At 39.4% G+C, this 25,277-nt stretch overlaps 1 protein-coding gene and 1 long non-coding RNA gene across 5 annotated transcripts in view; one reads left to right on the forward strand and one right to left on the reverse strand.

Annotated features, from left to right (window-relative positions):
- LOC111546015 overlaps positions 1 to 5,372 on the reverse strand; it is a 54,511-nt gene extending 49,139 nt beyond the window's left edge. Inside the window, exon 1 of the long non-coding RNA XR_002732618.1 lies at positions 4,903 to 5,372. This is a non-coding gene — a long non-coding RNA (uncharacterized LOC111546015). The remainder of the gene's footprint in view (positions 1 to 4,902) is intronic.
- Positions 1 to 25,277, forward strand: part of BABAM2 (BRISC and BRCA1 A complex member 2) — a 454,732-nt gene that overhangs the window by 317,796 nt on the left and 111,659 nt on the right. The gene's annotated exons all lie outside the window — the stretch shown is intronic.

Genomic DNA, 25,277 nt, shown 5'->3' on the forward strand with positions numbered 1-25,277 from the left:
CATTGTTAATTTTGCTTAAAAGCTCTTCTGTTGTGTTTAGGTGGCTTTTTAATATAAAAGAAAGAAAAAAATAAAGAACAAGTTTGGCCAAACTCTTAACATTTGGCTGTATCAGGAGTCTCATCTCCACTTCGTAGCCTCAACTAAGCCTCCACAACCTCTTGCCAGAGATTTCTTAAGTCTTAAGACTTATAAAGACGCTGGCAAGAAACTGCAGTGCATCAGCAGGAACAGGTTGCAAAATGAAGACAAAGCCTCTGGCAAGACACAGGAGGATTAATAGAAGCCAGGCCATGAAACAGAGATGAAGCCCCGAATGTTGAAAGATCACCGAGGCCACAGTACAGATACAGAGCCGGGTGTTCTGTGATTTGAGGAATCATGTGGGGTGAGCCACGGGGCCCAGCTGGCCAGGGGAACAGTTGGGAACTGCAGGTCAGGAGCATCCTTTGCCAGAGGAAGTTAAAAGCTTTTAGAACTGAGAGTGCTCAGAGATCCCAGAACAATCTCTAGATGCAATTCACACCTCCACTCTGATAAGGATTGTGAGACCAGATGGAAAAGCACTACTGGGTCAGAGTGTGAAAATAAATCCTAGAGAAGATGCCAGAAAGATTTGGTTAAGCACTACTTAATGGAATAAAATTTGTGACCGGGGTGCTTACTGTGTTCCTAATGTTGGATTATTTTAGTCTTGCTCTATTAGTAGTCCTCAACTTTGAACCCAGCCTATCTCCCTTCCTGTCTCTTCCCACATCCCATTGAGTCTCCTTTTCCTGGAGCTTCCCCCTCCTGCTTCCCTCCCATGCCCCTTCCCCTTCTCTGTCTTCTCTCTCTTCCTCCCATTTAAAATGTTACTTTTTCTCAATAGCTTTATCAAGGACTACTTTCCTATAATGTTGAGTAAGAAATTCCCCAAAGAAGAGAAAAATCTACTTTAATTCCAGCATCTAGTTGCCTCAGAAACAGCTGGGTAAATTGGACTTACCCAAGTTGGACTTAGTAATGTTGCTCTAGTTTATGCAATGAGAACGTTTTAGTTGGGGCTTTTGTTCATTCAGCACATGCAGCTGGGGGAGGAAATGGCATTATTTAACTTGTCCATAGTGTATCTTTAATATGTAAAAGAAATGGAACCTATGAATACAAATAATCAGGACTCTCATCCTTTCTTTAGACTTAAAAAGAGAGAAAGCAAAGACTCAAGTAAACATCTTCAACAGGTGGTACAGTGTAAAAAGGCTGTAAAACATTGCCACAAGGATCTATGCCTTGAGTGATTCAATCGCAGGGAATATTCCTCCCATGTTTTACTGCAGTTGATTAGGGCAGGGCACCACATGGATTTTGTACCTTAACCTCACGTGTGTCCTCACACCCCCCCCCACAGAAGGAATGCCTTCCTACTGATGAATCATTCTGGGGCACGTCCCCTCTTGTGTGTAGGGTAAGAATGTGCCAAAATTAAGACGTACTAGAATTGATAAAGCCAAAATGAAGTGTCAGAGTGAGCTAAGGTGACAGGTTGTACCTTGACCTTTATAATGAATTCACTTAGTTTACTTCTTTTAGGCCTCTCTGAATATGTTCGGCCTTGTATTTTAGGATCTGGGTTTCTCATTTCAAAGCAGGTATCAATTAATTCTATAAGAAAAGTATTCACTTTACTGCTGAGAAACAGTTGTGATCTTCTCTAGTAGTTAGAAAACTCAATTCAGATCACCATCATCCCACAGCTTATTTTATTCCATTTAGCTACATATGTCAATCATGAATTTTCGGAAGACCCTCATGGATGAGTACCAAATAATTCCTTCAAGTGGTATTCTACTTTTTTGTGTGAGGGTGGGTGTCTCTGGCACCTTGGGTTAGAGAGTTGAATTCATCATACTTGTTAATTGATAGCACATTGTCATCACCACCAGTGTGTGCATGGCTCTGCTTTTGTTTTCATCTTTTTACTTTTTCATCTTCCATCTTCACTCTTCCCATTCCCATTAACAATGTTCATACTTATTTGTATGCCCGTAAAAATATAGTGGGTTGTTTTGTGGTCTTTACATAAGAGATGTTTTTCATTTACATACGGGATGTACTAAGGTTCTCATTCTATTTCTTATATTCGCTTGACTTTATGCTTTTAAGAGCTTTCCTTTTACATTTAGGTTGTTGAACCTGATTGCCGTGTGGGGTTCCATAGCAGGTATCCACCACACTCTTCTTTCCATTCCCATGGTAATAAGCAGCCCAGTTTTCTTAGCTTGCCAGGGTGAACATCCTTAGCACACTGCCAGATTGCCCTTCCGGAAAGGCTGCGCCAGTTTAGAATCCCACCGGCAGCGCTTGCCAATGCTTGTCCTCCTGCATCCTTGCCAATACTTTGTATTACCCAAATTTATCATTTTTGCCAATCATTACGATATCTTGCTTTAATTTGTATTTCTCTGATTACTGGTAGGCTGATCATTGTTTATTTGCTTTTATCCATTTAAGCTTCCCCTTCTGTTTTTTTAACCCATTTTTACATTTGTTTCTTATTTGTTGGAGTTACGTATTCTGATACTAATCTTTTATTTGAGTCTTTGTTATTATCTTCTCCCTATAAGTTACCAGTCTGTTCATTTTGTCTGTAATGTCCATCTTTGAACAGAAATCCTTATTATTTATCCTACTTAAATTTTTGGAGCTTTCTACAGAAAAATGTAATTTTGTATTTGCATTAAGCTAGAGGCTGGCAGTAGATGGTATGAAAATGTGATGTTTAGGCCAAGACCTCAGAGAATTCCAGAACCGTTCTGATCTCTGAAACAGAAGCAGTATTGCAGAGTGCATTTTCTGCAAACCTTCAGGAGAAGTGTAAGCACAGGGGACTCAACAGTTACCCACAGTTTGTGCTACCCACAGTTTGTGCCAGCACTGGAGTCATTTGTGGGGACTATCCTGGCTCTTTGGCCTATCTTTTCTCAGCATGCTTAGGACAAGGTCATTTCAAATGCCCAGATAAGTGCAGAGAAATCGGTCATTAAATTCTAAGTCAGCCTGAAGTTTCACTCGGTGGGAAATTTTTGAATATAAATATCTTGTGTTACCATATAATGGTTGTGACTTATAGTTTTAGCAAACCTTTATTGAGTGCTTACTATGTATCAGGTATGTTCTAAGAGCTCTACATTTATTATCTCATTCCGTCTATGCATCAACCTTATCAGGTAGTTATGACAGAAGTAATATTTTGAATTCACCAAATCCCGTTTCATATTCCTCCATTCTGGACACATAGAAAACAATACCTCACAGCTCCCCCATATGGGCCTGGACCTTGCATGTAACTAATTCTTGTCAGTGATATACGAGCAGAGTTGACAGTGTCACTTTCAGTAAAAAAGTTTTTTTTTAACTTTGGTTAAAAAAAAAAAAAAAGCTTCTTATTAAAATCAGATTCTGCTGTCCTTCTTTTTTTATTTTTTTATTTTTTGGCCAACTTGGATCACTGCGTCATTGAAGACAACTGCCCTAGATGGTCATTCCTGCACGTAGCTGACTTTCCATGATTTATTGTCATAATAAAACACTCTACCATTGATAGTGGAAAAGAAGGGCATTTGTTACTGCAGCATTGCCTAACCTAGCCTAACTAATAAAGTAAGTAAGTATGGCTGGGCATGGTGGTTCACACCTGTAAATCCCAGCACTTTGGGAGGCAGGCGAATCACGAGGTCAAGAGATCAAGACCATCCTGGCCAACATGGTAAAACCCCATCTCTACTAAAAATACAAAAAAAATTAGCTGGGCATGGTGGCATACACCTGTGGTTCCAGCTACTCGGGAGGCTGAGGCAGAAGAGTCGCTTGAACCCAGGAGGTGGAGGTTGCAGTGAGCCGAGATTGCGCCACTGCGCTCCAGCCTGGTGACAGAACAAGACTCCATCTCAAAAATAAAAATAAAATTAAAAATAATGTAAGTACTATTATTACCCCTACTTTACAGATGAAGAAAGCAGAGGGAGATTAACTTGCCCAAGTTCCTTACAATGTATGTCTGATACCAGAGCCCACCATTTGAGCTTCAGTGCAGCTCTTCCTATGAAATTAATATGGTCTTAAATCTAAGCTCCCAAACCTTTTGTGGAGTATGGAGTAAAGCTAAGTAACTTTGCTTGTTTTAATTAAATAGTCATTAGCAATCTATGATGTTTATGTATATCTGACTTACAGCAATAATGGATGAATAGAAATTTATTTCTCCTAAAGAGCACTAGAATAATTTGGCTAGTTCTAGAGGAGTAAATGCTTTTATCAATACTTCAGCTTTTAAAATATTAAAAATTCTGTTGCTGGCTTGCTTTTCAAATTAGTTTGTTCAAATTATTCCATTTGTTTAAATTATTTCATGGAAAAATCAAGTGGGACTTAGGAAGGCTTTTGTATAGGACTGACGTTGAAGGAAGGATAAAATCTTGAAGGCTGGAGGGGTTTCCATGTAAAGGGGCCTACAATGAGCAAATGCATTTATTTTCCAGTATTTGTTGAGCACCCACTATATACCAATCACTATTCTGGGTGCTTGGAATATGTATTTGAACAACATAGGCAAAAATCTGTGTTTTTGTGGTACCTATATTCTAGCAAAGGTAGGAAAGGATAGGACAGTTATTTGCAAAGCTGCCAGGTTTCCATAGAGGAAATAAAGCTCAAAAATAAACAGGTACCCTTGGGAACCTGAATGCCAGCCTGAGGAATTTGTGTGCAATTCAGCAAGAAGTAGAGAGCCAGGAGACTTCTGCAAAGTGGGGGTACCATGATCCGAGCTATGGCCTAAGACTCTCCATTAGACAAACAGAATTCGGGAATATTAGAGTGATCAGGAATGGAGAATTAAATATCAACCATAATTGCCCATACCTTTTCTGAGGCTTAGTTTTTCTTCCGGGTTCTTGATGGTGGTGACGATGATACTGACTGATGAGGTGATGAGCAGAGGCTGAAACCCCAGCAGTGCTCCACTTGCCCAGCTGCTCTTCTGGCCAAGTCTTGTGTCTTTCCTTTGGCAGATTCCTCCATCCAGAGGAAGGGGCATCTGTTTGTAATCTATCTTCCAGGGGTGACATCTTTTATAATTTGCACAAAGGTTCTTTATATGCCTGCAGCAGCCCCGATTAAATGGCAGTACTAGGATTTAACCCCAGTCCTACCTATGAACCTGTGTGATTTTGCCAGTGTTTACTACTATTACATTATTTACCACTAACCTTACAAGTCCTTGCCAGTGTTTAGTACCATTACAACAACTACTCCCCCTACTACTGCTGCTGCTATTATGAAGGAGGAGAGGGAAAGAATAGCATCTGACATTCTTTGAGTGCTGGCTATGTGCCAAGCACAGTATTCAGCTATTTACATGCATATTTCATTTAATCATCACAGTCTCCCTGTGAGATAGGTACTGTTATTATCTCACCAAGTGACAGAATAGGAATTGAAGCCAATGGTTCAGACTCCAAGTCTCAGGACTTAACCACTACACTAGTATCTTCCCTGAATACTTAAGGATGAAATATCTTAGAAAACAAAACTGCTGCTCTATTAGAAGTCACATAAAACTATAAAAATTATTTAAAGCAACAAACTTGAGGCCAGGTGCGGTAGCTCACACCTGTAATGCCAGCACTTTGGGAGGCCAAGGTGGGAGAATTGCTTGAGTTCAGGAGTTCAAGACCAGCCTGGGCAACATAGCAAGACCTCATCTCTACTTAAAAAAAAAAAAAAACCTAGGATGATGCTTCTGGGTAAAACAATGACAGCAACATTAGCTGGGAGTGATGACATGCACCTGTAGTCCCAGCTACTCAGGAGGCTGAGGTGGGAAAATCACCTGAGCCCAGGGAAGTGGAGGCCACAGTGAGTCATGATTGCACCACTGCACACCAGCCTGGATGACAGCAACACCCTGTCTCAAAAAATAAATAAAAATAAAGCATCCAACTTGAGCAAGGAATAGCATCAATCCAGGACCTTGTCACAGGAGGTGCTCAAAAAAATGTTTAACTTGATTTGCACAGGTAAACATTTTGAATGTTGTCACTTGAGGGGAAAAAAAAGTAAGGCTAAATCAGAGAATATGATTAAAATAAATATTTTTGTGAACATTTTGATGGTTATTTCTGGATACTCCCAAAGGATTTTAAGTTTGATTGGATAGCCTGTTAATCAGATCTAATTTCACTTCTTTTAAAAATACAGGTATGTCTAGTTCACTGTTAATTACTGGTGTGCTTCTCTGTGAATTAGGACCCTAAGTTTTGCTGTTGTTTTTATTTTTGTTTCATTTTGTTTCTTTCCTTCACAAATAGAAAAAGAGAGAGAGAATATATACATACATACAAAGAGAGAATACTTATTTCCTAAGCATTTCATCAAGAATTGTGAGGGGGAGGGTGTTAAAGGCTGTGTGTGTGTGTGTGTATACGCATGCACACACACTTTTGAGAATGGGGTCGATCACCTGCAGCAGATTTCACTGAGCTGTGATAGGAAGATACTTTCAGGCAGGTCGTTAGCTCCTGATACTGTATTTTAGGGCTAATGCAGGTCCAGGACAGCCTGGCTGCAGTCAGAGTGACCTGGAGTGGGACAGAGGGATCCCAGCTCAAAATGTTGTGTCTATAACAGGCTGTTTATGTTTATGAAATGTTTCCTAACTGGATATTGCTATAAAAGAAAAAAGAGAGCTAGATGGTTGAGTTTAATTTGTAAGTTCTGTAGGACAGTGGTTTGGAGAACTTTAAAATTTTTGTTGTTGTTTATTTGCAGAAAGATTCTAACCTGAGTTTGCACAACTTAGAATCAGAACCCAGCCTGATGGGATTGCCTGCCGACCCGGTCTTTCCCACATCCAGAAGGGGTCCCCTGAGGCACTGCCTCTAGGCAAATTCTTCCTTTATTGTACCTTTCCTACAATTTGTTTCTTTCCTTTCTTCCTTCCCTCCTTCGTTCCCTTCTGTCCTCCTTCCTTTCTTCCTTCCCTCCCTCCCTCCCTCCGTTCCTCTTTCTTTCCTTTCTTTTCTTTCCTTTCTCTTGCACACCTGCGTGAGTACTCACACTTTTCTCGTATTTTTCAGATCATCATGTAAGTTCCTGAACAGTTCTAGCTTACTAACAGTTGTAGCCTCTGAGTACATACATAGGATTTCACAAATCTTCCTAGGTGAGCAGGGGCTCTGGGGTTGCCAAGTGGGGAGATGGAATGGCAACCTATGACATGTATCTAAATGCCCCAGTCCCTGGTGAACAGTTGTAGGTTTCACCCCTCTTTCTTCTTTGTTCCTTGGCGCTCTTTCTCCCTGGAAATTGGAAGCATGGGCAAGTTGTTCTAGTCCCAACTCTGCCTTCAGGCTTGGTGTTCTCAGGCAACTCTTTTAATGTGGCTGAGCCTCAGTTGCCTGAAATGTACAGTGAGGCTAAATTAGGTCTGAGGGTCCCTAGCAAATTATTTGCAACAATACAACTTTTGATATTCATGGCCAGCTCACTTATTCACAGTTGCTGTCATTCCTCATTTCCGCAGCTTAGAGACCCTTCACTGGCTAACGGTGGGCAAACGCTAGGAGTGTATGTCCGTAGCAGAAGTCAGCATCTCTCTCAGGCTCCTGATTCTTCCTTAGAGTGGAGGTGGAGTGGGGAGGATGATTATTTGGTTTACCTCTGAGGTCATGTTTTCTATAGTAGCTGCACTAGGTGGAGAAGGTTATGACTACCTATTAGCAATCTGCTAGGATTGTCATCTCACAAACTGGAGGTGGGGACTTTGGCGATAATAGAGACCGTGGACTTTAGCCTGACCTTCAGATTCCCTGTGGAAGGTGTGGCCTGAGGTAAAAGGGTTACTTTGATAAGGAACAGTAATAATTTTTATATTTCTGGACACTGAATTATAAGCCTTGCTAACTGAGAGGGCAGAGGGGAGGCCTGCCGGATCAGTAGACTGTGACGTATATGCTGGAAGTGTACGGTTTTGTTGTCATGTTACTCATCCATTCAGCATGCATTCACTGGACACCCATGTGTCAGACACTCGTCCAGCCATTGAGCAGTTCTTTATTCCTCAGGGCCAGTACTAAAGACTGTATGTTTTTTCTTACATATTTGGCCTGCAGTTAGTTTCCTGCCATTAGGAGACAGTGGTTTGGTTGATGATGCTATATAATTCAGTCCTAGGGATTGAGATATAGACATGTTTTACCTGGGAGGGAGATTCTAGGAGATTTTTCCTTTTTGGAAATAAAATTATTTAGTAAAATAATCTTAAACTCTAAGATTAGATAAAAATATTTTAAATAATTAATATAGAGAGAAATCTTAAAAAAAAGAAAGCAAAGGTCTAGGTGTAATTAGGTACCTTACTCACACACCCTTAACTGTTCTAATTGTTAACCTGTGATTCCATTCCCATTGTGTCTAAAAGAGGAACTCTCCATTCTTTTTGCACTTCCTTCCTTGAATGTAGAAATCCCTGGGCTTATATATGGCTCACTGGCACTGCGGCTTCCCTTACATCTTTTCATCTTTTCAATACTTAGCCTCTTGAAAAAGAACAGCCTGCAAGGGAAGGCCTATTCTCCCTGGTTCTCCCTGCTCTCTTGCTTTTTATTAATTTATAAGGTATTCAGTACCTATTAGGTGCCTGGGATGGAGCCTGGTCCTATAACTTGGAGAATAAATAGGAAAGACACGTTTGTGCCTGTGAGCTGCTCACAATCTAGGGAGGGAAAACAACATACGAAGTGCTAAACTATGCTACACTACTGCAAGTTTTGAGTGTGGTGTACCAGAAGAATAGAAGAGAGTGCTTGTAACTTCCTGAAAGGCTAGGCTGTAGAGTTTTCATCGAGGTACGGCGATGGTTGAGCTAAGTATTAAAAAAGGCCTTAGAGTCTTTCATTTGGCAAAGGTGGTACCAGGATATAGTATTTCACCTTCACAGCTTAAGAGAAAGATGCCAAAAGCATGTGCTCCAGGGATTTTGGTTTTCAATGATAAAATAATCATTTTCTGTTTTTGCCCTTAAAAGAGAAAGCATTATACAATGCAAGAGAAACGAAAAGCAAGGGCAAACAAGCCTCCCTCCTCCAAATAGTGCCAACGGAAGGTCCTGGATTAGGTGTTCCATGAAACTGAAGTACAGTAGCAAAGCTGTCATGAAATGCTTTTGGTCAGTCCCTTAAAAATGAATCTCCAAAAGAATAGTGGGTAAGAGTGTTTCCTCAGGGCAGATTTCTTGAAATGATTATATTTCTTCTAAACAAAACATTTTAAACATTTGAGCAGAACACTTAACAGAAATTTTGGAACAGAAAAATAAAGTTATTTCATCCCAGTGTTAACTCTTAATTCCTTATGCAAGTAAAGGCCAGTGGTAAAGACAATTCAAATATTTTAAATCTGATTTCAGAATGCGATCTATGTGATTTGATTCTTTAAGTGTATCATATACTTTTCTTGGATCATTAAAATGAGTTCGTATTCCCTGAGCAAATAGTTGCCAGAATCAGAAGGGACACAGAATTTCATCTGTCATCCTGATTTCCCATTGGTTCCCAAAAAAGAGAGCTATCAGTTAGGTTTTGAAAACTCTAGACTCCAAGAGATCAACTGCTGCTTTTATGTTGAGTTAGGTTGGTACTTAAAATTAATTTTTTGATTCACAGTTTTTAAGCATACATAGAACAAGAGAACATAGTATAATGGATGCCAGATAGTCATTATGAATATTAAACAACATTTGGTCATACTTATCCATGTATTGTTCCTTCTTTATTATCTTTTTTTTTTTTTTTTTTTTTTTTTTTTTTTTTTTTTTTTTTTTTTTTGAGAAAGAGTTTCATTCTTGTCGCCCAGGCTGGAGTACAGTGGCATGATCTCGGATCACTGCAACTTCTGCCTCCTGGGTTCAAGCAAATCTCCTGCCTCAGCCTCCCGAGTAGCTGGGATTACAGGCGTCTGCCACTACGCCCAGCTACTTTTTTGTATTTTTAGTAGAGACGGAGTTTCACCATGTTCGCCAGGATGCTCTCGAACTCCTGACCTCAGGTGATCCACCCATCTTGGCCTCCCAAAGTTCTGCCATTACAGGTGTGAGCCTTCTTTTCTTTTTCTTTGGAAGGGGGCCTATAATATTATATTAAATCCAATCACAGACATTGCCATTTCACTTAAAATATTCCCATATGTCTTTAAAAAATAAAGAAAAATTTTGTATCACAATACTGATATTTTATATATAACAAAGTTACCAGTAATTCTTTTTTTTTTTTTTTTTGAGGCGGAGTCTCGCTCTGTCGCCCAGGCTGGTGTGCAGTGGCCGGATCTCAGCTCACTGCAAGCTCCGCCTCCATTACCAGTAATTCTTTACTGCCATTTAACTCAGTATACATTTATATTTCCTCATTTGTCTCAAGTGCCTTTTTATAGTGGTTGGTTTGTTCAAATCAGGATTCAAATAATTTATAGCATTAGATTTTTTTTTCCCATAAGTCTCTTAATCTAGAACAGTCCTCCTCACCCTTTTGCTATTTTTCTTTCCTATAAAATTGACTTGTTGAGGAAACCAGATCAGTTGTCCAGTAGAATGTCCTATATTCTAGAAGTATCTGCCTACTTTCTCATGATGGTATTTAACTTATTCTATCCTCTGTATTTCCTGTTAAGTTGGAATAGCTTCAGATATTTGCACATCATTTTGGCCATTTTTAAAGGAAATATAAACATTTTACAAATTTCATTTCAGCCATTCATTTATTCAACATTTGAGTGCCTCCTATGCACCAGGCACTGTTCTAGGTTCTAGGTTCATTGGGCTATGCTTTGTTTTCCTAGCAATTCTTTTGTTCTAGAGGAATTGCACGCTTGTTTTTTAATTTAGGTTTTTTCATCCATAATACATTCTCATGATTCAAATATTAGTAATTATAAAAGAGATATAGTGAAGTCTCTTTTTCACCCTCTGCCTCATCAGATCAAGTCCCAAATAATTATATTTTAAGTTTCTTGTGTCCTTTGGAATTTTTTTCCTACATTTATCAGATAACAGAAGCATGTGTTCTAAAAATATAATATTTCTAGTTTATCTTTAGCATCAACATTAAAAGTAGTTTTTAAGGCCAGGGTCAATTGATAAGTATATATTCTTTTTATCCTTGAAACTAATCCTTCCTTATCTCCTGCTCCCGACCCCTTCATTTTTGGGCAAATGATAGTAGTTCAATTTTTAATGTAAAATAGTAGAGATTTTTATTCTAGAAAACATTGTCCAATATCAGGTGACACTTTAGCAGTGTTATTGACAATGCTGTTAAAATGAGAAGTATTAGAACTGTGTTCCTGAAATCATAAAATCTTACTGAGTATTGTAATTCTTAGAACTTTTAATTTGAACTACAGCCCAAGAGGCTTACCAAAAGGTGCTAGGCAATTATTAATCTTTTATTGCTGGGTGCAGTGGCTCACACGTATAATCCCAGCACTTTGGGAGGCCAAGGTGGGTGGATAATTTGAGCCCAGCCAGGAGTTTGAGACCAGCCTGTGCAACATAGTGAGACCCTGTCTCTACAAATAAAAAAATACAAATATTACCTGCGTGTGTTGGCACGCACCTGTGTTCCCAGCTACTCAGGAGGCTGAGGTATGAGGATTACTTGAGCCCAGGACGTGGAGGTTGCTGTGAGCCCAGATCGTGCTACTGCACTCCACCTGGGTGACAGAACGAGACCCTGTCTCCAAAAAAAAAAAAAAAAAAACTTAAAAAAAATTAAGCTTTTATACGGAGATGTCTATTTGGGAACCTGATAAGAAACTGAGCACAGTGGATACTGTATAGGAGCTTTCTTGATCTACAGAGGTAGTTTGCATAAGAAATAGAGGCGTTTCCCTACTGTTTTTGAGACATACATGCAAATTGTTAGAAATAATGGAATTTCAATAACTTAATATAGAGTAACATAGAGCATTTAGTGAGACCAAGAGGGGAAATGCTGTATTATATTGAGAAAAGGGGGAGTATATAATATTAATAAGGAATATAATTAATTTATTGCCAGATCAGGCCTAATTAACTTCTACTAATTATTTAAATTTTGCTTTACTTTATTAAAATATGCTTATATCCCATTTCTTTTTTAAAAGTTGAAGTTAAGATGTATATTATAGGATTAAAAAATAGTAATAGACATGGAACATCAGAATTAAAATACATTTTTGGTTTATTTACATTTCTAATGTAAGCACTCTAAGTTTTTATTGTTGTTTCTTCCTTTTTTGGAACCCATGCTTGTTTCTATCATCGATTGCTTAGATATAAAAAGCCACTTTTTTTATCTGTAAAAGGAAACAAGGAGATGAAATTTACTTGATTTTCTATGTTTTTTAAAAGTACTCTAGAAAATACTTTTTTTTCTAGAGTAAAGGAGAATATCCATTACTAGAACTTTAACTTGCTTTAAAAAAAAAAAACACTTTTTATTTTGAAATTAAAACATGAAGTTAGCAGAAATGGTGCAAAGAGTCTTATGCATCCTTCACCTGGTTCCCTCATTGGTGGTGTTTTATATGACTGTCGTGCAATAATCAGAATCAGGAAATTGACAGTGGCATGTTACTGCTAACTAGACTAGACCTTAGTCAGTTTTCATCATCTTTTTAACCTGCATTCACATGTGTGTGTGTGTATGTGTATGTGTGTGCATGTGTGTGTGTAGCTTAGTGCAATTTAATCTGATATATAGATTCATGAAAACACCATCACAATCATGATACAGAACTGTTCTATCACCACAAAAGAAGTCTCTTGTGCTGCCTGTTTGTATTTGCATTATGTTTAGGTATTTCTTTTTATTTTTTGAGAGCAAATAAAAATGATACTGCATTTTTAATTTTGATTTCCATGTGTTCATTGCTGGTATATAGTAATACAATTAACTTTTGTGTGTTGATTTTGTGTCCAACAACCTCGTTGATCTTGTGTTCATGAGAATAGTTCTGTGAGTGTTTTTATAGATTCCTTGGAATTTTCTACATAAACAATCATGTCTTACACAAATAAGGACCATTTTATTTTTTCCTTTCTGATGCATGTATGCCTTTTTTCTTGTCTTATTGCATTGGCTAATATTTCCAATACCATTTTGAATAAGAGTGGTGACAGCAGACATTCTTGCCTTGTTCCCAGTACTAGGTGGGGAAATATTTATTTAGTCTTTTTGTCATTAAATATTATGTATGCTGTAAGATTTTTGTTGATGTTCTTTATCAACTTGAGTAAGTTCCTCTCTGTTCCTAGTTTGCTGAAGTTTTTGTTTGTTTTTTTTTAAATCACAAATTGTGTTGGATTTTGTGAAATGCTTTTTCTGATAATGCTAATGCAATTTAGCAAGTGAAATTTTTCCTCTAACTGTTGCCCTCCCCATGCACTCCTTGCGGGCCCCATATTGCCAGTGCTTAAATATGATAAAAGGAGAAAGATTCCAGATAAAGCAATTTGGGATATAAATTCATATTATTGTATGTTAATTCTATATCAATGAATGTCAAGCAGAATTGATTATATACTGCTAACTAGACTAGACCTTATTCAGTTTTCACCATCTTTTTCACTGCATTTGTGTGTATGTGTGTATGTGTGTGTGGCTTTGTACAATTTAATCCAATATATAGATTTGTGTAAGGTTCTAGATTTTGTAGTTCTTTCCTTTCTTAGTAATATTTATTGAGGTAGGTAGAGAGCAAGGGATTAGGAGTGTGCAGTTTGGAACCAGACTTTGTTCTAATGTGGCTTTTATCATTTACTAGTTATGTGGGACCTTAAGCAAAGTCTTTAACTTGTCTAAGCCTCAGTTTCCTCAACTTTAAAATAGGGCTAAGAACCATCTAATGTTGTGAAGATTAAATGAGATAATGTATGTAAGATGCTTCATACATAATGGGCATTTAATATGTGTTAGCTGTTGTTGATGCAGCACTGATATGTTTAATAATTTATTAAACTCTCTTACATTCAAAGCATTCTGCTGGGCATTTGGGATGACACGGGGTCATATGAAGTACATAATTCATTTTAGAGGAATGTGCCATTTAATTTTCAAATGTCTCATTGTTTGAATAAATGAATGAAAACTTTTTTCTCTTTGCACCCATCCAAGACCAGTCAGTCTTTGGTTTTTACCCTTCCACTCCTTCCCTTTGTCATTTATTTTCTCTTTCTCTCTCCTACCCCTTTCCCCCTCTCTTTCTCACTCCCTGTTTTTTAGGTAATAATCAAGCTGTCATAGGTGAACCGGTTTCTACCCCTCTGCTATTTTCTGCTCTCATGGGAGTTCCTCCTTCCCTTTCGCCCTCATTTTACTTTTTCAAGTTTTCATAGTTACCCTGTAACTGTATTTTAAGCCAGCTTTCCCTTTAATGTTTTCCATTTCCTTGAGGAACCTCAGGTAGCCCCTCCTCATGTTTTACTCTCCTGTTTCTGAGCCAAAAAGGACCATGATCTTGACTAAGCTCTCTCTGAGACACCTGAATCCAAAGTAATACTAATTTTTAAATTAATGACATTAACCTCTAAAAGCCTTGATGGTGCCCGGAATTATTTAATAGAATCTTCACTAAATTTTCCACTTCTCTCTTAATTTTCTTCTAATTAAACTTTATTTTCTTCAAATAACAGTGTCATGATAAGTTAAAAGCTCTGACTTAATTTTTGTTTAATGGCTATATTTTAAAAGAACTTATTTCTATTATTTTCTCAGTGCAAGTGTATAGTATTTCTGCCACTTTATGAATTTTTAAGAAGCTTTCGTGTGTTGTCCTAAGAACCTAGCCACCTTTACAATATTATTTCTAGAGGAAAATGCATTCTGCAAACTTCTAACAAATAAGCCAACTCTAGTGACCCTTTTTGTTGGTAAATTGGGTGCTCCTGGTACTAAATGTTCCAACTTGTAGAGGATTGCAATTTTTGCAGGTATTTTAGAGAACCAAACCAGCCTGTAAGTGCAGTATTTAGTTCATCTTCCTTGGAATGAAAACCATCTAATTAGAGTTACCATGACAACTCTGTTTTCATGCAGTATAACAGACCTATTGATCTGAAGTTCAGGTTGATGGAACATGTGTACATGTTAGTGACAGAAGCCATCATCCAATATCATACAGTGTTGGCTCCATTTCCATCCTAGCTTATTTTCTACCTTATACAATCACAAGTATTTATTAAGCACCTATTGTGTACAGAGCTCATAGAAGCCCATGAAATATTCACCATAAGAAGAAAGAAACAGTTATAAAACCCTATCATGGACATAGAATAAAACCCCAGTAACTTACCCTGTCCTTTATAATCTGGCCTTTTCGTGGACATTTGACTCTTTCTTCTCCCACCTCCACGACACCCACCACTTGGGCCACACTGGCCCCTTTCTGTGTTTCAAACACTGCAGCCTCATTTCCACCTCAGGGCTTTTGTACTTCACATTCCCTCTGCCAGAAGGTCATTTCTCTACCTCTTTTCATGTTTGGCTCCACTTTATCATTTGAGTCTCAGTTTAAATTTATTTCCACAGAGAGACTTTCCCCGATTGCCCTAAAGTTGCCACCTGCCGTCTGCCCTCATCCATTGTCATGCTCTTTGACATTGTGATATTTCTGTTTCTTTCTTATATTATTATTGCATTGTCTGTTATTAGCATATAATTTCTATGACAGTAGGGTATGGCAATGTCTTGTTTACTGTCATATCTATTAATATTTGTTGAATGAATGAGTCATAGAGTGATTTAATATCATAATGGTCAAGAAAGGTTTCGTGAATTGGCACTGATTTAAGTGCTTTGAAAGACTGTGGATATGGCTGGGTAGAAATAATGGTCAGAGGCATTTTATATGTGAGGAATAATCTATATTGAAAAGTACTATATGCGTCAGTTTGTTCAACAAGAGCATTTCTGAATATCCAGTTGCACTGTAAGGAAGGGACCACTTGGAGAGTGATTCTTTCATTTTTGCCGTAGCCCTGCGAACCTTATTATTATCCCCATTTCAGAGATAAGCAAACTGAGGCTTAGGGATATTTTTAACACCTTGACCCAAAGGCAGTATACTAAGTGATGAAACTGAATTTCAAATCTACATTGTCAGTCCAATTTCAGAGCAAGGGTGCTTAACCACCTCATTTTTCTGGTTCATTCACACTTCAGGTTAATTTTTGTTATGATTTTATGTCATATCATGCCATATATCTCCATGCTTTTACCTGGGATGCTGACTTTCCTACTAGAAGTAAATTGCTTGCTATTCAGTCTGTAGGTATTTATTGCTTGCCTACTGTGTGCAAGGTATTATTGCATATTAACAGCATTAATTGAAAAAATCACCTAGCCAGTTACATACTGTGTTCGAGAAAATTAAACTCATTGAACTCATGTTTTCTTTCTTTGAAATTCTCTGTATCATATAACAGTGGATCTAAAATTAACATAAAAATTTAAAGGATAGTTTACAAGGATTTTTGTGTAACTTTTTATGTTGATATTTAAAATTAAAAGAAAAAGTTGCAAGAATAGAACAAGGAACTGTCTTACTCCTTTTACACAGATTCCCTAATTGTTTACACTTTGCCCCATTTGCCTTATCATTCTCTCTATGTATTTATATTTTTGTATCTGCTCATTTTTTTCCTAAACTATTTGAGAGTAAGTTGGGGCCACAGTGTACTTCACCCCTAAATGTTTCAGAATGTATTTCTTAAGAACATGGACATTCTCTTATATAACCACAGTGCAGTTATCAAGTCAGACAGTGTATCATTGACACAGTACTATTATCTTATTCACAGTCCATATTCTAATTTTGTCAGTTGTTTCAGTAATAACCCTGTTAGCTATTTTTTATCCTGGTCCAGGATCCAAGCCAGATCACAGATTGCCTTTAGCTGTCATGTCTCTTTTATTTTTTAAATCCAGAACAGTTTCTCAATCTTTATCTTTCTTGACCTTGACATTTTTGAAGAGTGCATATCGGTCATTTTATTCTTTAATTTGGGTTCATTTGATGCTTCCTCATAATCAGATTTATATGTGTGACATGATGTGTCTGTCCTGAGTAGAGCATATCAAAAGTCACATGATGTCAGTTTGTCCCAGGATTGGTGATGTTGACTTTGATCACCTGGTTAAGGTGGTGTCTCTGTGGTTTCTGCACTCTAATGTTACTAGTTTTCTCTTTAATAAGAACTCTGCGGAGTGATGTATTGAGACTACGTAAATGTCTTCCTCAGACTTTCACCCACTAGTTTTGACAGCCATTGATGATTCTCCAGCTGCATCTTTCTTTCTACATTTATTAGTTAGCTTTCTACTGTAAAGAGCTTTCCTCGTTTATTTATTTATCCATTAACATATGTGTATCAGAGGGGATTTATTGATTCTGTTTTATTCAATGGGACACGCACCATTACTGTCATTATTTATTTTGCTGCATAAACAAAGCCTCATTTCATCATGTTTCCATCAAAAAACAGTTGTATTTTGAATGCTATATTAGATTTCTAGTGTCGCTGTAACCGATTACCACAAATTTAGCAGCTTAAACCCATGCTAATTGATTATCTTACACTTCTGTAGATCGGAAGTCCAGTGCAGAGCTCCTGCGGCTACAGTCAAGGTGCTAGTGGGCCGCATTCCTTTCTGGAGACTCTAGTGGAGAATCTGTTTCCTTACTGTTTCAGGTTGTTGAGAGAGTTCAGTCCCTTGCAGTCGCGGAACTGAGATCTGGTCCTTTGCGAAGGTCAGTTGAGCTTCTAGAGGCTGCTGACCTTATTTGGCTCATGGCCCCTTTCCTCCTTCAAGCCAGCTTTGGCAGGTGCAGTCCCTCTCATGCTTCAGGTTTTTCCTGCCTCTTCTGTCATCATATTTTTCTGGCTCACTCTCCTGTTTTCCTCTTCTACTTTTAAGGACTCCTGTCTAGATGGATTGAGAGCCCAACTAGATAATTCACGATAATCTCCTCATGTCGGGGTCCTTAGCCTTTATTACATCTCACCAAAGTCCCTTTAGCCATGTAGGGTAAAAAATTCATAGCTTCCAGAAATGAGGGTTTGGCAGCTTTGGGGAGCCATCATTCTGCCTACCACAAATGCCTACCTGTGTTCAAGGCTTGTGTTAGGAGCTTACTTATTTCTATTTAATCAGAAAAAAAAAAAAAAAAAAATCAGGTAGAGGATTACAAGCAAAGAAACTTCAGTGAGAAATTGCTTTATGTTAGTTAAAAGAAATAGGCTTGTAATCAAGAGTGGGGGCTGAGGAGATGATGTTGTAGTAACAGAGCCTCAGAAACGGTGCTTGAAGGTTGCTTGAGCCGTTGCGGAGCCAAGCAAGCACGTAGGGTTTAATGCTCAAGTGTCCCTGCTGCAAAATGAAGCTGTGCTGCTGCTGGCTACAGGGACTTCAGGGAGAAAAATCAGGGCTGGTGAGAAAAATGATACTGAATGAGTTGTGGCTGCGTGCTCCTGTTTCCTGAATTTTGTCCCTCACTTGTCTCAGCACCTGGACCTGTTTCTGATGATGTGCTTTCACTCGCTAGTCACTGTTTCTTCCTTTTGTACCAAACAAGTTTGTGTGGTAAGATTGGATCTTGCAGTGTTATACACACCAGCAAAACGAACTGATTGTTGAAGCCCGGCTGGTCTGTCATGGGAGGCAGTGCGTGGCGCAGTGGTGGAATGTGTGGGTTCAGAAATTGGATGGCCTGGTTCAGTCCAGTGTCCACCATTTACTGGATGAGTTCTTTTGTGTCAGTTACTGAACCTCCCAAGCCTACCGCTATTTGTACAATATATCAACCTTACAGGCCTTTTTTAAGGGTTAAATAAAGATAAATAAAAGAAGCTCTTAATATAATGCCTGGCTCGTGGAAAATGTTCATTATGTGTTATCTGTTATTGATGTTCTTCTAAATAATAATAGATTTTAGATCAATAACATAGAGTTCCATAGTCCTAGGGAATTAAAAAAGCTCAACTTCACAATCAAACTATGTTCTTATATACCTTAGTACCTCTCTCTCTGTCTCTCTCTCCATCTCTATGTCTGTCTCTGTCTCTGTCTCTCATGTTACAAAAGTAATATGTGTCAGTTAACTTTCCAATACCAACAACAAAAAAAAAAACAAGGCTACAACTGGGTGTGGTGCGTCACACCTGTAATCACAGCACTTTGGGAGGCCAAGGCAAGTAGTTTGCTTAATCCCAGGAGTTTGAGACCAGCCCGGGCGACATAGGAAGACCTTGCCTCAACAAAAAAATACAAAAATTAGCCAGGCGTGATGGCATGTGCTTGTAGTCCCAGCTACTCAGGAGACTGAGGTGGGAGGATCACTTGAGCCCCGGAGGTCAAGGCTGCAGTGAGCTGTGATGGTGCCACTGCACTCCAGTCTGAGTGACAGACAAAGACCCTGTCAAAAAAAAAGATAAGAAAAGAAAACTATACAAAGTGCAATGTGATCATGTGTCTTACTGTAATTTTCCCTTCCTCTGCAAGATGATCTTGCCGATTCCCAAGTGGGAAGTGGAGTAAAAAACTCTTCCCTTGGATTTCCCTCAGTTAACCTTGGTGTCTCTCCTTTTACCACCGCTGCTTCTCTCTCTCTTTTCCTTTTTTCCTGTCTCTCTCTCCACCGACACCCAAGGAAAACCTCTGGGACATCAGGCAGGCCCTGTTCCCTCTGAATTTCTCCCCTTTCTGCTTTTGCTTCTTTCTGTTCCTGTCTGAGGGATGTGCTCATCTGGTACCATATCCCTCTTCTTCCCTGTGCTGGTATTTCTCTGACTTGGGTGGTGCCACCCTCTTCCTTGGGACGGTAGGCCTCAAGTTTTAGCCTCAGTGAAAGTGCAGGGGAGAAACACGATTTACTGAGAAACACGAAGTACGTCGATTTAGTATGTTTGCAATGTTGCCCTATTAAATCAGTCTGGGGTATTTATTTATTTAGTTGTTGTTGTTGTTGTTGTTGCTTTAATTTAGCCACAAAAAAATGTGTGACACATTACATACTATTCTGCAACTTGCATTTTTCCTATCCAGTGTATCATGGCCATTTGTCTGAATGGAAATGATGAATGTATTTTTTAAGTGGCCATCAGAACCTGAAGGCTGCTGTCTTCCTGGTGGCTGTATGGTACTCCGCTGGAAGACTGCTATAATGTGTTCAACTTCCCTGTTGTTGGTTGAAATTTGTCGTTTACATTTGTGATTTGGTTCTACTCATATGAACTTGTCATTTATTCTCTCCAGTGTTTCTCTTCAGTCCTTCCCGGGCCTAGGAGGCAGAAGTCACTCAGAATATTTATATCTATTTCGAGTCTAGAGTTGGGTTGGTGTGTTTTTTTGTTTTTGTTTTTGTTTTGAGACCGAGTCTTACTCTGTTGCCCAGGCTGGGGTGCAGTGGCGCTATCTCGGCTCACTGCAAGCTCTACCTCCCGGGTTCAGGCCGTTCTTCTGCCTCAGCCTCCCAAGTAGCTGGGACTACAGGCACCTGTCACCATGCCCAGCTAATTTTTTGTATTTTTTTAGTAGAGACGGGGTTTCACCATGTTAGCCAGGATGGTCTCAATCTCCTGACCACGTGATCCGGCCGCCTCGGCCTCCCAGAGTGCTGGGATTACAGGTGTGAGCCACCGCGCCCGGCGTGTTTGTTGTTCAGGCAATGAGCATGCCTGCAGCTTAACAGTTTCAGGAAGTGATGGGAGCAAACTTAAGGGCTCGCCTTACTCCAGAGTGACCCTGATCCCAAGTTGGTTCCTAAGGAAATGAGGAAACATCCAGAAAAATGAGTTGTCCTGAGTTAGCCCCAGACTGTGTTGAGAAGCAATCTCGGTCTGATTGGGAAAGGGAGGTGCTGATGCGAGCCTGGGGCCCCACTGAATGGCCGGAAGCTCTGTGGTGGACCTTGCGTACTCATGCTCAGGGCTTGCCGGATGGCCCAGAAGTTGTGAATCCTCCCCTGCCCTCTGCTCTAAGACTCTAAGTGCCTACACGGGGTTCTGTGGAAGTGTCATTTCTGGAGAGTGCCAGGAATCCTGAGAGTTAAGAGTATCTTGAACTGAATCCTTACACCAAGAGGCCTAGATTGATGGAGAGCCCAACCAGAGAATTCAAGATAATCTCCTCATGTCAGCGTCCTTAACCTTTATCACATCTCACTGAAGTCCCATTTGCCATATAGGGTAAAACACTCACAGCTTCCAGAAGTGAAGCTATGAATATTCAACATGTGATTCCACGTGAGTCTGAGTGAAACTACTTTGGGCCTATTAATGCTATGGATGCAGTATTGATACCTTCATATCCTGCAGGGGCAGGAGATAATAGCTATGGGTCAGCCATACAACTTTTCTCATAAGTCATGTTTATATTCCCCTCTGTGCTATTAATACTGCTCTATTAGTACATGTTTAGTGTTTTGGTTTTGGAGGCTTAAGAAAACAGCAGCAATCCAAATTCTCAAGCAACCAAGAAAGTGGTTTGGTTTCCGAAAAAGTTATTAAGCCAACCCCAATTATATTTGGCCAATTAAATTGGCATTGTCCTTGTCTACAGTTCCCAGAGCCCCTTCTCTTCCTGACTAATCCTTTCCCTTTCTGTTGTGTCTTGTGTCACTGGTTTAAGGAAAGAAAACACATCCACCTTCTGGAGTTATTAGGTGCCTCAGTACAGGTTCCCCTGAGTTCTAGGCAACCTGGACCATGAGGTGCCCTGGCCCTGCTTCCCCGCAGGCCTGCCCCACACTCTGTCTAGGGAAGTGTGGGCCCTTGTTACTGTTGTGGCTGTTTTGAATCATCTATTTTAGAAAATTGGCTAAAAATAGTATTTAAATTAGTGGATATTTTTTAAAAGTAAAAGATACCAGGTAAATAAATTATGTTATTCAGAAATAGATTCCTAGTTTTGCACAGATGGATATTAACAGAAATGAACTCCCACTTCCCTGTTACTAAGTAAACAATATATTTAGTAAGATCAAATGTTTTTGAAATGATAGCAATCTACTGAATATATCTTATTTTTGTTAAAATACTAACTATACTTATAGCCTCCTCAATTCCCTCTTCCCGTTCTGCTCCAGCAAATGGCTCCTCCTGCTTTCCAGCTGGTTTGGGGAGCACACTGCAGAGGGTAACAGTGCCCCATCCCGTGTCTATGTCCTGCGTCCCATGCTCATCTTTGTGGACATTTCCTGGGTAGTAGCTGCCACCAGGGCCAGGTACCCGGGCTTGGCACCTGAGCCGCATCAGCAGAATGGGGAGGAGAGGGGGTCCTTGTAAGCAAGCACCTGCCTGCGGCCCCTTATACTAGCTCTGCCATTCTTCCCTTCATTGTTCAGCACCTTGACTTAGTCATACTCTCTGCTTATTGGGCAGCTATGGTGGCAGTGAGAGTAGGGGGCTCAAGAGGGGACAGGAAGATCAGTGGGCAACTGGAATGACACCAGGTGACTTGGTTCTTCCAGGCAGAACTGGGGCCAGGCTGAATGTTGCCAAACTTAGAAGAACAGCAACTTTACCTATTAACTAAGGTCTTTAACTTCTAAGGACAGAAGACTCCTTCTGTATGGTTGAAATAGCATTTCTCAGGAGTGGGGCAGTTGGACAATCTGTCCTTTTAGTCCATATCAGAACCAGCTGTGAGCTTTTTTCTTTCTTTTCAAATAACACATTTCTCCAACCTGAAATTCCAATATGCTATGCTAGAACAAGGTGGGAGAAAAGGTATTTCTCCTCCCACCCCTTCTTCTCTCCCCGAGAGATCTCTGAAGGGAGGTCACACTACTTCAGTGTTCAGGGACAGATACAGTCCTACTCGCTGTCTGTATATGCAAGAGATGATGTTGAAGAAGAGGCTATTTCCAACATTAACCAAAGTGGCACGCGACTCCATGTGAACCAAACCAAAACAACAAAAATACTTACCTTCAAACAGTTTAGTTTCCCAAGTTAATCACAAAAGATTAAAAAATCGCTAAATTGAAAATTCTCTACCTGTGATGGATGTTTTCATTGATGATGAATATTAGAAACATTAACTATATCACATACTCCCTGAGGACATAGAGTAGTGACTTGCAAATGTTTTGGTTTGGAATTGTGGCACCTTATTGTTGTCCCTAAATGGTTTACATATTGCACATGTTCTTAATTTAAAAACAAGAAACAAAACAACCACTTTAATTTCACAAAAGCCCTTTTGTGATAACTGCAGACATGAGTGTCATAGAGCCAGACCCTTGACTTGCTGCCAGTAAAATGAATGTGTCTTTAAAATTTTTGCAAACAAATTTAGTCTGAACTCTTCTCTGGCTTACTAAATTGTGGGATGCTTCGTGCTTCAGTTTGCGGTATTTGAAGTGACTGTGCCTCTTGCTTTAGAAGCGTGCCTGAATGATGCTCACGACACTGCTGTGGGCCTCTGTTGACAATGCAAGCTCTCACAAAACTGAACGTTTGGCCCGTTTGCCATAAAGAAGCAAACAGTCCCCATCCTAAGGACAGGCCTAGCCTAAGGTTAACAGTAAGAGCAACATTTTGTTGCTTCATTTTCCTATTAAGCTCTGGGTTGCTGATTGAAGCAGAATTCCAATGTTTTGACACACCACCACATTGTTAGCACGATAGGGAGGATTTGATTATGGGAGAACAAGTCCAAAAACGGTAAATTGACAAAAAAAAAAAAAAAAAAAAAAAAAAAAAATCTGGGGCCCTGTTTCTCAAGGCAGCTTTTGTGGTTGCATTCCTTTATTTGATGTGGTTCTTTCCTTCTCCTGTGCCAAACGGTGCAATGTGGAAAAATGATGAAGTTGCAAAAAAAGGAGGGGTGGATAGGGAGTGAACTGTTTAGTAACAAGAGAAAGAAAACAGAGCTTAGGGATCAAAGACAAAAATACCTGTTTCTCCAACTAGGAAGAAGAAATTTAACTCGGGAGTTCTTTGCTGAAGCCTGGGTAAAGACTGAGCCCTGCTCTCAGCTGGTGCCACGTAAGCCAACCCAGGCTGATCACGGTAGAGACAAGGAAGCCACAAGCTGCCTGTAGGTGAGAAGAGCAGCAACCAGAAAAAGGGCAAGGCCGAGTGCTGTGGGTTCCCAAAGACAGTCGGGCTAACAAGGGTGGGCCCCAGGGAAGAAGGATGGAGAGCAAAGTCTCCCTTCAGCATCAGTCTGAATACGGTTAACACCAGCTAGCCCTGCAGGCATCAGAATCCAAAGGAGGAAGCATCAGAATCGAAAGGAGGAAGCGGCTTCCATGCAGGAACAGGATTTTATTTATTTACAATTTGAAGGCTGGATAGCTTCTCTATTGTGTGGTTTATGACATTTTCTGAGTGTTAAAATTATCTCTTTTTGCACTGTGAAAAGAGCATATATGATTCATGTTAATATTTCTGAGGATCAGTCACCAACTAACAGCTAGTATTTTGGGTGGGAGGAAGGCTTTTGTAGGCAGCTTTTTCACCTAACATAGAAGTTAAAAAGCACCAGAATATGCCTCAAGCTTCGTTCAAAATCATATAAATAGCTCCCTCTTGCACAGTTGCAATCTAGTATCATTGTGAGAACTCCCACAGTCCACGGGCTGCCTAATGTTCACCTCACCCTTGCCTGAAGAAAGCTAATTCTTGTGGTTTACCTGCCGATGGAATATAGCTTCTAAGAAGTTTGACCAAAGGGCCTCTTTTCATTTTTGCTAATAACCTACTCAGGGAGGTGGATTTTGCCTATATTTCTTCCTGGATACTTTTCCTAGTTTCAGCATCTGTAGAACTGTCAGATATTCCTATAATCCTAGATCAAGAGTCAGCAAACTAACACCTCCTGGCCAAATCCAACCCACAGCTAAGAATGACTTTTACATTTTTAAATGGTTAGAAAAATATTTAAATAATAATGTTTCATGACTCGTAAAAATTACACAAAACTCGAATTTTAGTATCCATAAACAAAATTTTGTTGAAACACAGCCGTGCTCATTCATTTACATATTATCTGTGGCTGCTTTTGCACTTCAGCAGGAGAGCTAAGTAACTGCAATACAGGCATTATGGACGCAAAGATGACAATATTTACTACCTGGCCTTTTACCGAAAAAGTTTGCCAATCCCTTTCCAAGACCGTTAAACTATTCTTTTCCATGATGACTGTTTCCATAAAGATATATGCACTTATTGGCTTTTAATGTTCATTTAGAAATTT

This window comes from Piliocolobus tephrosceles, chromosome 15 (assembly GCF_002776525.5).
Source record: "Piliocolobus tephrosceles isolate RC106 chromosome 15, ASM277652v3, whole genome shotgun sequence".
NCBI classification, from domain to species: Eukaryota; Metazoa; Chordata; class Mammalia; order Primates; family Cercopithecidae; genus Piliocolobus; species Piliocolobus tephrosceles.